At 44.7% G+C, this 13,818-nt stretch overlaps 1 protein-coding gene across 4 annotated transcripts in view; it reads right to left on the bottom strand.

The window, feature by feature from the left end:
• Positions 1 to 12,368, bottom strand: part of SMAD9 (SMAD family member 9) — a 29,031-nt gene extending 16,663 nt beyond the window's left edge. Inside the window, exon 1 of one of the 4 annotated variants that reach the window (XM_083609204.1) lies at positions 12,150 to 12,368. The gene's annotated coding sequence lies outside the window, so the exon portion shown is untranslated. Of the gene's footprint in view, positions 1 to 12,011 lie in introns of all 4 variants that reach the window. The other 3 variants (XM_083609202.1, XM_083609205.1, XM_083609203.1) reach the window with 3 other exon arrangements.
• Between the last annotated feature and the right edge of the window lie 1,450 nt (positions 12,369 to 13,818).

Genomic DNA, 13,818 nt, shown 5'->3' with positions numbered 1-13,818 from the left:
ATGACAGCAACAAGATATTAGATAGTTCGAGCAGTACTCGATACTGACGTGCTTTCAGAGATTATTTTCTCACACAGATGATGTAAGTCCCTGGAAGAACAAACAGTTTTGCCTTGCCGTTCCTTTGAACTTAACAGAGGTGACACGACCCTGCAATCTGCAGGAACAGAGTTCAAGCCTTGGCGCATACGAGTTGTACAATGCAAAACAAATCTTGAGGTCCATAGTTGTGAAGTCATATCCTTGAAGGCAGTGGTTCTCAAACATTTTTCCTCTGGACTGCCTTGGTGCATTGGGACAACCTTGCACAACTTTCAGGAAGCAGGCCATACAGACTGAGAAAGCCATGTTGGATTCCAGTGCGGTGCATCTGTCCAATGACAAATGCTGCACCAAAAAGACATTGAATAGAATAGTATTGTTACAGGCTCCAGGAGCTTATCCAGGGTTCAGTTTCCTTGGAATGAGAGACAGTGGAGACTGTGGTGTCTATATGGTTTATTTACACATATGTACAATCTGAGCCTACGATAGAGAGGCTCACAGCATTTACACCCCAAACGTTCTTGCTTCTCCCATACAGTATTCACAGCCTTGGAATAAAGGAGAATCAAGCATGGGTCTGCCTCTCTGGTTGCTGCCTGCTTCTTGCCCAACTCACACACACTCTGGCTTTTGTTTTTCTCACTACCAGTTAGGTGAGGGAGGGGCCCACCTATTTGCTATTTGTCCTCTGGCACAGTGCTACTTATTTTGTCATACTAAGATGGTCCTTAGGACTATTAACACACACAGAAGCATGGAATCCTCCATTCGATTTTTAACCATGCTGGATCCAGGACTCATGAATTAGAAGGGACTCAGGCAACACACTGACTACCCCTCACCAAACTCACAACAGTATAGAATAATGGGCTGGGACTAGTATCTTTGTAGTTTTTGAGCTGACCAAAATTGCAGTCCTTTAGATTCTAGCAGTAGAACTGAAACAGTGGGCTTTTTTTCTTATTATCTACCCATATATATCTGTCTAGACAGGCCTCTCTCGAGTCTGTGGATTGATTTGGCACTTTCGGTGACATTGAGACCAGTGACATCATCCAGCAGCCTTTTTCTATCTTGGTATTAAAAGTCTCACTTGTTGTACAGCCATATAGATAGAATGGAAAAAAATAAAACGTTACTAGCCCTGTAAAATACCCATTAGCTCACTCATAAAGAAGAGAACACCCTGTGCCTTTTAAAAAAATAAAAATCAAAGTTTCAAAATCTCCACACACACACACACTCCAACAAGTACACCACTTATACACTTGTGTATTTATTGAAAGCATTTTCACTCCACTCTTCAGCCAAAACAACAACAACTAAACCGCTCCTGGAGGAGCTTACACATATCAGTAATAGGTCACCTCCTGTTCTCAGGCTTACAACCTGAAAGACATGACACAAAAGGAAAAGGGATGGGAAGGGAGAACGGGGAGGGGGGGGACGAGCATTGGCAATGCATTCATCATCCTTGTACACTTTGCTACCCAGCATAATACCTAATGACTCCCTATCCACCCTGCATGGTTCCATCACACATTTTCTTTGTTGTAAATGCTGACATTGTGCACCCACATTTCTCAGGGGCACGACAAAACTCCACTGGTAAACCACTGGTTTCACAACACTAAGAGTTTGCAGTTATAATTACAAGCAGACAAACTGGACAGTAGTGCCTATCCCAAAACAGTCTCTAAACCCAAACAGAAAGCACCCCTACAGCCCCGCAAGACTGCTTCTATGAGACAGCACCAAAAACTTACACCTACTTTTTCTCCCTCTTACCAAATTCTGACTAATCTTTTAGATCTCCTGGCACAAACATTCTCAGGCAGAGAACAAGCCCCACACCTTCATCTAAAAACATTGGTGTGCCCTCAGTTCCTCATTCTTGGGGTAGCTGATAATCATCTTAGTGATCCATCAATAGTAACTGCAAAAGATCAAGCCATAGCAAGGCTAGTGAGTGTTTACTCGCACAAAACAGTATTCCTATAATATTTCGGTTTCTACATTTGCAGAGGTATTTGCAGAACATAGCATTGTGGTGCCCACAAATATTTTTGTTAACAGCTATTTGAGCATGTTTTAGTTGGCATCCTTCTCACAGTCTGTGATTGTCACACTGTTTTTCTCCCAACAATTCCTGTCTGCTTGAACTGCTAGAAAACAAGTGACTTGACACAGTCCAGAGCATGCGGAGATTCTCCTTTGGGCCAAGCAAAGCTGGCAGTCTTTCTGGGAACTTCTACCTCTTGAAACAGCTCTCCTTACATACATCTATTTATAAATTTGTAAAATAATAGGAGAAATGGTTGTTTCAGGTTGCACAGCGTGAGAAAGAGGCAATTTAAGCCAGGAATGGGGAGCCTGTGACTCTCACTTACTGTTGGGACTCCATGTCCCATCGTAACTGACCACTGGTCATATTGGCTGGGGCTGAAGAGAGTTGGAGTCTACCCACACTATAAGCTCTAAGGGACAGGAAGATAAGAGTGCCAAGTAGGCAGGTGCCAGAGGGACAAAGGGAAGAGGATGAGCTGGACAGACTAGATCTGAAGTCACCTAGAGACCAGCAACAGAAGTTCTGAAGACAGTTCCTGGAGCAAGGTTTCTAAACTGCAGAGGCTACTCCATTAGAGCACATGAAGCACTGCCCCACCAACCTCATTCTTCCCTCAGCTAACCCCCAGCCTGCTTCCTTTCTTTCTAACCCTGTCTATCTGCTCCCTCCTCCTTAACCTCAGTGCAGCTCTTGTAGAACTCAGCAGGATGGGGGACAAAACAAGAATTAGTTGGCTTTGCCTGCAACTGGCTCTGGTGCCACCTTCTGTTGGCCTCCATGCCTTCCGCACAACCAGTCCACTGAATCTAACAACAGAGGAGCAGAAAGAATCCTAAGTGATGTCCAAATCTCAAAAATCCTGTTAAGTCTATGAAGTTGGCTAAGGCCTTAGGTGCAATCTTCCAGTCTTATATGTAGAAACGTAAGTGACTTCAATAGAAGCTAGAAGCAGCTGCAGGGAAGACTAGACCAAGCAAGTTTTTTTTTGGGGGGGGGTTAAGTTGAAAAGGATTGTGCTGCATATCATTAAGTAAAGTTGGTGTATATATGCAATGTGAGGCCACAGTAAGATGGAACTACTCCATGCCTTTCTGGACCTTGGCAGCTATTGGGTCTTCTGCAACACAGAGAGAAATTATCCAGTGCAAATGGAACTACTGAAAAATGCTGCCTTCTGCCCACAATATACGACACAGAGAAATAGGAATTATTTATTTCTAGCCAGTACTGCATTGCATCAGACCAGCCGTAATGTGGCACCTTAATATCACACAAGATGAGGATGATCACAGCGAAAGACATCACTCCACATGTTTTTGTAAGCAATATCTGTCCACCGGGCAGCAACAGGGTCACTGTGCCATTGAAATGGCAGCATTTTTGAGGGAGAGGCCATGTATGTTTCAGGTAGCTCTCATGTTCACTGGCAAGGCCCACCTGCGCAGCTTAAAATGATGCATAGCATGTCGTTTCCAGTTAAGGACCATGAGGCTTTCAGCTGGGAGACGACAGACACTATGAAATCCAGCAAGAAAATAATGTCCTGTGCATAATTTATAGCTAAAGAAAAGCACTGCAGATCTTTGCGTCTGAAAAGAAGCTGTACGCAACAGTTATTTCCTTCCCTTTTCCCAAGATAAGGTTTTGCCTGCTCAGATGTTTAGTTCTGGGCTACTAACATACTTTGCAATAAGTGAAAGTGGTCAAAATTGCAAATGGACAAATTTCAAAAGCAGCTACAGAGCGGATTCAAACAAAGTTCCTGTACAAAGAGGCATTAAAAAATGAATATTGGTGATGTCTTGACAACTGAATATTTAAAAGAAGAGGGGGGAATATATGACAGGCAATAAAGTTACGTTAGTAATTTTCATGAGAAAAATTGCTAAGGTTTCTCTGTCAAGCCTAGCAGCACAAATGTATTTGGAACAATCCACAGATAAGTTTTGGTTTTTTTTAAGTGCTATGATGTGATTTTGTGCAAGTCCTGAGCATTTCAACATGCCATTTTCAATGTAATGGTATGCTATAATTCCAAACAAATTCAAGCTTACCCACCAGAACTGAACAGCATGCAACTTTTACTTCTTCACAGTAAACTATGGCTTACTGTGACGTATGAACCAATGAGAGATGGGGCTCAAAGTCTCCTGTGACACCTAAATAATGCATCCGTTTATAAATACAATGTTGTTGTCTGTGAGTCTCCTCCATCAAAGTAGTATAGAATACATACTCAGAATGAGCTGGAGGGAAAGCTAAAAATAACAGGAATGCAAAGAACCACCTTGATAGCTCAATGCAAAATACAATACGGAATCTAGCATTTGCCTACATTAACATTAACAATTATTTTCATATCAAAATGAGAGGACAATGAGTTTTTCGCATGAGAGAACAAACCCATAACCCTTCAATAAAATTTTCCCCAACCAGATGATTGCCAGTGTTTTGGACTAGAACACCTATTAGCACCTTCCTGCCTCCTTTTCTTGAACATCTGGCCTGTGATATGTTCTAAGTCAGCGTTTCTCAAACTTGGGTCCCCAGCTGTTTATTGGACTACAACTCCCATCAACCCTGACCACTGGTCCTGGTAGCTAGGGATGATGGGAGTTGTAGTCCAACAACATTTGGAGACCCAAGTTTGAGAAAGGCTGTCCTAAATAGTTAAGACACTTGTCTACTCTCTTTCCTTTTCATTGCAGTCCTCACTCTATAGTTGCTGCTGTTGCTTTTTTACTTAACTCTAACCCTAATCAATGCACAAACCAAGTGAAAGGTCTGAAACACAAATGCTATTTCTGTTGCTCAATATAACTATTTATTCTAACACATTATTGCTTATTAGCATGTAGCTGGATGGTATCTAAAAAGGAGAAAAAGAAAGAAGCTCCCCAACTTACACTAAAACAATTAATTCTATTTCATCTTCCTGTCATTCTATCGCAAATCTAATTAATATAAGCAACATCTTCTTGCAGGGCACAGGTTCAGTTTAACCCTCTGCATTATTTAACTGGGATTCAAAAACCCTGGAACCATGTACTAATATAAGTACACGGTTGCAAATATGAATAACGTGCAATGTTACTTCTATATCTCAGTATTAGGGCTTCCTGTTTCCTGAATGGAGAACCGGGTTATCCTTATGTAAGGGCCATCAGAATAAATGACAAAGAGTGACATGGAAATATGTTTCCAAATCAGGATTGGTATAAACAACAAACTTCCCCTCCCTGCTGGACAGGTGCCTGTGCTGTCACATCCACCTGCGTTGGCAGTCTGCTTGGGTGCGGAGGCTGAATTAAAAGCTCCCCATCAAGAGAAGTGGAAAAACAGGTGATTGATGCTGCCAGAGTTTAGTGGGCAATGAGGAGGAGATAGGAAACCTTCACCTCTGTTTTTAACTAACAGCTGTTTATAATTATGCCTGAACCCAGACAAAATGTTGCTAGTCTTTAGGGTGCTTTATTAAAAGAAGCTATCCTCAAGCCATGGTTTATTTGACTTGTTTCCCTAAACCAGAGTTAGCCAAAAACATAGCACTCCCCAAAAGCTTGTGAACAGCTACAACTCCTGTAATCCCTGACTATTATTGCTATGCTGGCTGTGAATTGTAGTCCGCAACATCTGAAGGGCACCAGGTTGACAACCTCTGCCCTACACCATGGTCATTTTGAGACATTGTACAGTGGTACCTTGGTTTAAGAACAGCTTAGTTTATGAACAACTTGGATTAAGAACGCTGCAAACCCATAAGTAGGTGTTTTGGTTTGTGAACGTTGCCTTGGAAGCAGAATATGTTTCGCTTCCTGTCGAGTGTGTTCCATTTGTAAATTGAGTCCCCCACTGCTATGGGAAAGCATGTCTTGGTTTAAGAACATTTTGGTTTAACAACGGACTTCCGGAACAGATTAAGTTCGTAAACCAAGGTACCACTGTATGTATAAGCGACAAATAAATAATAGCAATACATAAGATTAAGCACAGCTTCAGGTTTACAGACAGCAATAAGCTGTCAGTGACTGAAATGGAAGCAAAGCTTCTGATCACTGCAACAACTCCAGAAGCTGGGAGGAGAGGCCAGAAGCCCAGGGTGCATGCATGCAACATTGTGTTGGGATACTGCCAGGGAGACAAAGTCCATCATGACCCCACGTCGTCTCCAGACGTCCACTGATCTCCCGTAGACACGCAGTATCAGCAATTAGCGACACGAGCTCCAGAAATAACTTGCCACATTCCTGGGCTGATGCACGCTCTCTCAGCAGAATTCACACAGCGAAAGATGCACAGCAGGAGAGCATTTTTCCAAGTTTATTCAGCGTTGATCAGAACAAAGAAAAACATGACTGCCTGCTTGCGTGTTCAGGCAAAGAGAGAGAAACGAAAGCAAAGAAAACTGAAATATACTCAGAGTCGCAAAGTGATTTCATGCTCTTTATTCAGCTCATAGTGGTGAGGAGGAATGAATGAAAGTCCCCTCTAAGTATCTGCTTTATATACATTATTTACACAATGGGCTGCACATGATTGGCTAATTCCGGAATTCTACTGTAAGCCAATCAGGTTGTTGATTCACTTTTATCTGGAGCATGATTGGGTGGTTCCTGCCAACCAATCATACTGCTGCATTGTTCTAGGACCAATCAGACTGCTGCATTCTGAATCCTATTGTTCTAGGACCAATCAGACTGCTGCCTTTTGGATCCTATTGTTCTAGGACCAATCAGACTGCTGCAGTTTGGATCCTATTCAACCCAGTACATAACAAAAACATAAACTTCCTGTGAACAGGAAATACGCAGACTCTGTGACTCACAAAGCCTGCTCCCTTTTAAGGTGGAATGGAAATATCCTAACACATTGAACCATACTTTAGAGTTGTGCCTGAATCAGACTACATTCAGATGCTACATTCCTCTCCTCCAAAGCATGATTTGATCAGGCTGGAGCAACAAACCTAAGCACACCCTTCTCCTTTCATCTCTTCTATCACACATCCACTTCTCATGCAGCTCACCAGTGACTGGATACTAACCCCAGATAGCAATCAAGGTGCAAATGAAGGACTGATAGCAGTGTCTAGCTCCCTTCCAGCCAAGGGCCAAGATGTATTTGAGGAGGAGATGGTCTGCCTGAACTGATTTAGCAAAGGGGGCTTTCGAAGAGATAGCATGGAATCATTAATTTTAGGAACAAAAGGAAAGAGGTTGGGCTACCTTCGAGATACAGATAAGGAAAGAAACATCTCAGCCCCCTCTCGACTAGCAAACAAGAAGGAAACTGTACTTTATTTTGTTATTAAATTGTCCTCCCTGAACCTTAGCAAACTTGTTTCAGTCATGCATTATATTTGGACATAAAAGCAGCGTGTAGTTAATAGTTAAGGCACTGGAATAAAAGGCACTGGAATCAAATTGGGAGACACTGAATCTCTGGGGACAATGGCATTTTTATATCTTTCCAAGGGTTCAGGCTTCCAAAATGAAAGTGAAGACTTCTGCAAGGAGCACAGCCAAGTCCTGGCAGCCAGTGGGGCACAAGTCATGCCTGTGTGTTGGACTAGAGCTGTGGAGCCCCACATTCAAGTCTCTATACAGCCATGAAGCTCACTGGGCAATCATGGACCTAACTTACCAGGACAAAATGATGATAAGATACATGCTGCTTTGAGCACCTAGAATGGCAGGTTTTTTTCAATGTAATAAATAAGTTTGGTACAAACTGAGAATTACTTCAGACACAACTGAAAAGGGGCAGTGGAAGAGTGGGAGCCTGAACAAATTTCTTTATCTTGTATCTCTTTCCTAGTAAAGTAAGGACATATTCCTGCTGCAGGGAAATGCACAATGTATTTTTGAATTAGGTAGGCAAGCGTGTGAAACAGGAAGTGCAAGTCTACCTTCCCTCTCCTCTGCTTATCATCATGTTTACTCCCAACTCAGATTTGGCTTAACACCTAACTCCCAGGTGTGCCCAAGTGCCAGTTCCTTCACCCAAGGAACACACCTCCACTTTCGGGGAGGTGTGAGAAAGACCAGGACCAGAGCAGATGCATGTAATAAGAAATCATCCTTCCAGCGATACAGAGCTTGGAAAAGCTCCATTCAGTTGAGTCATCAGCAGAGTAAGTGCATCCTTCTCCTGCCTTCCCTGAAGCTGAAACATCACATAATCAGAGAACTAACCACAGTGTGGTCCTCACCACACAACTTAGTCATGAACCGCAAGTTCGCAGTATGTTTCCACAGCTTTTCTCAGCATTACGTTGTCCCAGCTCAAGGCAAAAGTCTGTAAATATTGCATCTTTCAAGCTCACATCCCCATTTTGCCTTAAAAAAGGGAGAAGATTACCAGTGTTACCAATGAACAATCTATGGCCTACACTGCAGAACTGTCAGTACGACCAACATAGTCTGTGTCCCAAAATAAAATATGATTAGATTCCCTGTTAATTGTTCAGTAATTCAAGAGGCGGGGATAATTTGCAGGCCGCTTTGAACCCCATGTAGCAATACAAGGAAGTCTATTAGAGGAGTGACCAGTGTGGTGACCTCCAGATTTTGCTGGACTCAAAGGCTGGTTGAGACTGATGGGAGAAGTAGTCCAACGACATCTGAAGGATATCAAATTGGGAACAATCCACTGGGAATCTACAATGAACTGTTTTCCACATGGGCTCCATTAAAATTAATGTGAACTGTTCAAGAGCACGGATTAGTACCCAACAATGACAAAAAGTATATCTGAACCTTATCTCTAGTATTTTGAAATTAAGTGTATTTTCCGCAGCCAATTAACCCAATGTTCTCTCGTAAAACCTATGGAACAGAACAATGCTATATCCGCATTCTCAGAATTAGTCCCATTGTTTTCAGTGGGGCTCATTCTCAGGAAACCGTGTGCAGGATTGCAGTGTAAGAAGACACAACATACTAAGACATTCAGTTGAAGGCATGTTCATTTTAAAGGTCAAACACAAATCAGCCCAACAGCAGCAGCTTTGGCAGCAGCTGAGGCAATTATCAAATCAGAAAGAAGAGCTCTGCGTGGGTGGACTATAAAGATAATCTGAATGGTGACCATTGTTCTACCCATTGCTCTGGGATATACTACTCTTAAAATAATCTTACTGCAGTACCTTTAGATTGCATTGCAGAAGACAATAGCTGCTTATCCCCAAAGACTGCCTTTTAAAAGCATGTATTTACAGGCTTCACTGTGACATCTCTCTCTCTTATCTACAGTGTCCTTCATGGACAGTCACAAACCTGATTACATTCCAAGAAACCTGCATATCATTTCCAGACTATGAGAAAATCCATTCCCTGAGGGCATGGTACCCCACCTTAGAATATGATTTTGCCCTTTAGAATATGAGCATTTGATTATGCATGTATTACTTCTCTATTCGTAGAAAGGGGGAAGTTATTAACTATGAAATGGAATGTTTAGCGCTGGGAACAAGCCTGAAAACACTTAGTAGCTACAAATTCGTCACTTCCACGCGTATCAGTAACAGGAATAAAGTTGGATAATTTTTAAAAAGCACCACGGCACCTGCAATTTACCTTCTCTCCAACTTCAGGACAATACCAATTTTGGGTTTCATCCATCAATGGCTGCCAGTCACTTATTCTTTGTAAGGCTTTGGCTTGGACATGACCATTTAATTTTAATAACTTATGTTTTACACTTTGGCCCAAAATTCCCTTTAAAGGTTAAAGGGACCCCTCACCATTAGGTCCAGTCGCAGACGACTCTGGGGTTGCGACGCTCATCTCGCTTTATTGGCCGAGGGAGCCGGCGTACAGCTTCCAGGTCATGTGGCCAGCATGACTAAGCCGCTTCTGGCGAACCAGAGCAGCGCACGGAAACGCCGTTTACCTTCCTGTCGGAGCAGTACCTATTTATCTACTTGCACTTTGACGTGCTTTTGAACTGCTAGGTTGGCAGGAGCAGGGACCAAACGACGGGAGCTCACCCCGTCGCGGGGATTCGAACTGCCAACCGTCTGATTGGAAAGTCCTAGGCTCTGTGGTTTAACCCACAGCGCCACCCGCGTCCCTTTAGATGGCGACAAATTCTAGGTGGGTAACCTTGTCAGGCTGCGATGTAAGAACATTAAGAAGAGCCTGCTGGATCAAGCCCATCTAGTCCAGCATCCTGTTCTCACAGTGGCCAACCAGATGTCTGTCCGCAAACAGCATTTGAGAACAAGACCACTCTCTCCTACCGTGTTTTCCAGCATTAGTGCCTCCCAGCTGTGTAAGCAGAGCACAGCCATCATGGCTAGACATCTTCCCTAGTGCTCTCTTTGTCCAATTCTCTTTTAAAGCCATCTAGGTTGGTGGCTGTCAGTCCCCTTTGGAAGTGAGTTCCATAGTTTTAGCTATGCACTGTTGGACACACCTACCAGGGAGTAAGTCCCAGTGAAGCTTACTTCTGAGTAGACATGCATGAGATCATACAGCAAATCTTAACCTCAAACTGGGGCCAAGCAGGTTGGAAGTATTATGCTTATGGCACAATAAATCTATTCCATTTTTAAAGAGCCATTTTTATTTTGATGATGATGATGATGATGTGGGTAGTCTTTAAAGTCTCCTTTATTTCTGATGATGAGACTGTGCAGATACATTTTCTTAAACAAAATGTATCCATAACATAAGAAATTAAAATATTATTTTTATTGTTATTATTAAAAACACGTAAGAAGTTAAAAAAAGGAGCCGGATTCACTTTTGATTCGCTAAGGAGAGAAAGGAATCAAAATAAAAGAGACTGAGGAAGGCTTGACAGCGTTTAACCAGCCGTGAAAACGTTTCGCCTGGCGACCCTCCTTCCCATCACAATGCCGGCGTCAGTTTGTCTCCTGTCTCTAGTCTCTCCTCCCAAACCGCCTTTTCGCTGCCTTCTGCAAGGACCTCACGTTGTAACCTTAAAAAAGTAGCGAAGTGGGGAGGGAGCGAGCGAGCGGGAGGGGAAGATAAAACGGAATTATTCCGGCGGAGAGAGAGAGAGATTCGTCCTTAGCACATTCCCTTTACTGGCACAAAGAGTGTGAGCTTCTACAACGATGCCAACAAGGAGCAGTGGCAGCAGGTTAATAATAGACGAGGGCGATGTCACCGCGCGGTCAGTTTACACTACACTGTTTTGTTGGTGATTCCAGTTCCAGAGCGAAGCGATCGCGACGGCTTCGCGCGCCCTTCTGTTGATAACGGGGGTTACCCCGGGGAACGCCCGGCAGACCGGCTCCCGCTGCGCTCACCGCGACTTAGTCTCGAGTAGGTGCGCGCAGGGTTGCAGCCCACCACGGGAGAGAACAGGCTAACCATGCGTGCCGATCCCAGGCATGTCTACTCAGAAGTAAGGGCCACCGAGGTCAGCGGGGATTACTCCCAATAAAGCGGGCACAGGATGGCAGCCTAAGCATCTCTCCATGTATTTTATGCATGCATTATAGGCACAAGATAGACGGGTTTCGTCCAGCATGATCAAATGAGAGGTACTGTGTGTGTGTTCTCGCGCGCGCGCATACACACATACACGCATCATCTCAAGTCCCCTCGAGGGGCTGGTTCAGGGCTTAGCACCTTCTGCTGAGCCGAGGTTAGGCAGGATGCAGCTCCCGCCTCCAATGAAGTGCAATGCAATGCAAAAAAGAAACGTGAAAAGCTTGCAAGGAGCAGCTCATCTGAGGGAGGTTGCAGGCAGCAAAAAGTCGGGAGAGCAGAGCTCAGACTAAGAGCCAAAAAAAGAAAGGGAAGGAAATCAAAAAACGAAAACCCCGGGCGGGGGTGGGGAGAAAGTCTGCGGGTGGAGATGCCAACTCCAGCCAGCTTTGTGTTTCTGGCAGGGCAGGGGAAGGAAAGCCTAAGTTTCTTACCTGCCCGTGGGGCGAACGCCTCTCCTTTTCTCCCTAGCCCGCCGTCTCCCTGCTGGCGGCTGCTGGTGCCCTAACTTCTCTGGAGCGAGTTGCTCTCGCTTAAAAGAAAAAAAAAAACAACACCTCAAGAGTACTCACCATGCAAAGGGACGCGGCGGCAGTAACCCGGCGGCGGCAGGGGCCAGCGCGAAAGCAGCAGCAGCGAGCGAGCGAGCAGGCAGCCTCCGCCGGCGTCAGTCAGGCGGGAGCCTCGCAGCTTGTATTAGTGCGCCGACCTGGAACCCGGCCAGGAATCCCTTCTCTCTCTCTCTCTCTCTCTCTCTGGCTGGCTGCTGGCGGAGTCTGGCTGGCCCGCGAAGGCGGGAGAAGGGACGGGGGGGAGGGGTGGCAGCGCGAGGAGGGAGGAGGCAGGTCCTCCTGGCTGCTTGGCTGACCCTGAGGAGCAAAGCGAGTGCTTTCGCTTTTGTTTGGGTAGCCCCTGCCTCTCCCCAGGCGCCCCCACCCCCCCCCGCCAACCTGTGCCATGCAGTCGCTAACCCTAAAGTCCTTCCCGGCTCTACCATTAGGCAGAGAGTGGGGCTGCCGCCTCAGGCAACTGGGTTTCTGCAACTGAAAGGACTGGAAGTTATGAGATATTTATTATAGATATGGAAGGGACCCCACGAGGCATCTGGTCTCATGCAATGCATGAATCTCATCCACACAGGTAGCCATCCAAGCTGTGCTTAGAAACCTCCAAGGAAGAAGAGTCCACAACCTCCCGAGGGAGACTGTCCCTCTGTTGAACAGCTCTTACTGTCAGAACATTTTTCCTGGTGTTTAGTCGGAATCTCCTTTCTTGTAACTTGAAGCAATCATTTGGGTTCCTACTCTCCAGGGCAGGAGAAAACAAGCTCACTCCATCTTTCATATGACAGCCTTTGAGATATTTGAAGATGGCTATTATATCTCCTCTCAGTCTCCTCTTTTCTAGGCTAAACATACCCAGGTCCTCCTCATAAGGCTTGGCTTCCAGACCCTTGATCATCTTGGCTGCCCTCCTATGCCCAAGTTCCGGCTTGTTAACATCCTTCTTAAACTGCGATGCCCAGAACTGAACACAGTATTCCAAGTGTGGTCTGACTATGGCAGAAATGTTGTTGTTGTTTAGTCGTTTAGTCATGTCCGACTCTTCATGACCCCGTGGACCAAAGCACGCCAGGCACTCCTGTCTTCCACTGCCTCCCGCAGCTTGGTCAAACTTATGTTCGTAGCTTCAAGAACACTGTCCAACCATCTCGTCCTCTGTCGTCCCCTTCTCCTTGTGCCCTCAATCTTTCCCAACATCAGGTTCTTTTCCAGGGAGTCTTCTCTTCTCGTGAAGTGGCCAAAGTATTGGAGCCTCAGCTTCAAGATCTGTCCCAGTGTGCACTCAGGGCTGATTTCCTTAATAATGAATAGGTTTGATCTTCTTGTAGTCCATGGGCAGAATAGAGTGGTACTATTACATCCCTTGATCTGGACACCATAGTATTTGGACATCCATCTACGTACCTACCTACCTGTCTGTCTGTCTGTCTATCTATCTATCTATCTATCCACACACACAAGTGTTTATATGTATTTAAAAATATTTTAATGTGTTTAATATTTAATATTTGCCAGAAATGGGAAGAGACATTTTTGGGATTGCCTACCTCAAGCACCCAAATAACTTGAGTGGCTTTAGGGTACAAGGCACCTTGACTTAACGAGAGGGGCATGATTTGGTACTATCATGCCACCACCTCCACCGTTGTCAGAAATCATGTCTACTTCTGCCCCTCCA

Source organism: Podarcis filfolensis (assembly GCF_964270895.1).
Source record: "Podarcis filfolensis genome assembly, chromosome: 4".
In the NCBI taxonomy this organism is placed as follows: domain Eukaryota; kingdom Metazoa; phylum Chordata; class Lepidosauria; order Squamata; family Lacertidae; genus Podarcis; species Podarcis filfolensis.
The sequence above is the reverse complement of the archived record's forward strand: the minus strand, read 5'-3'. Positions and strand labels throughout refer to the sequence as shown.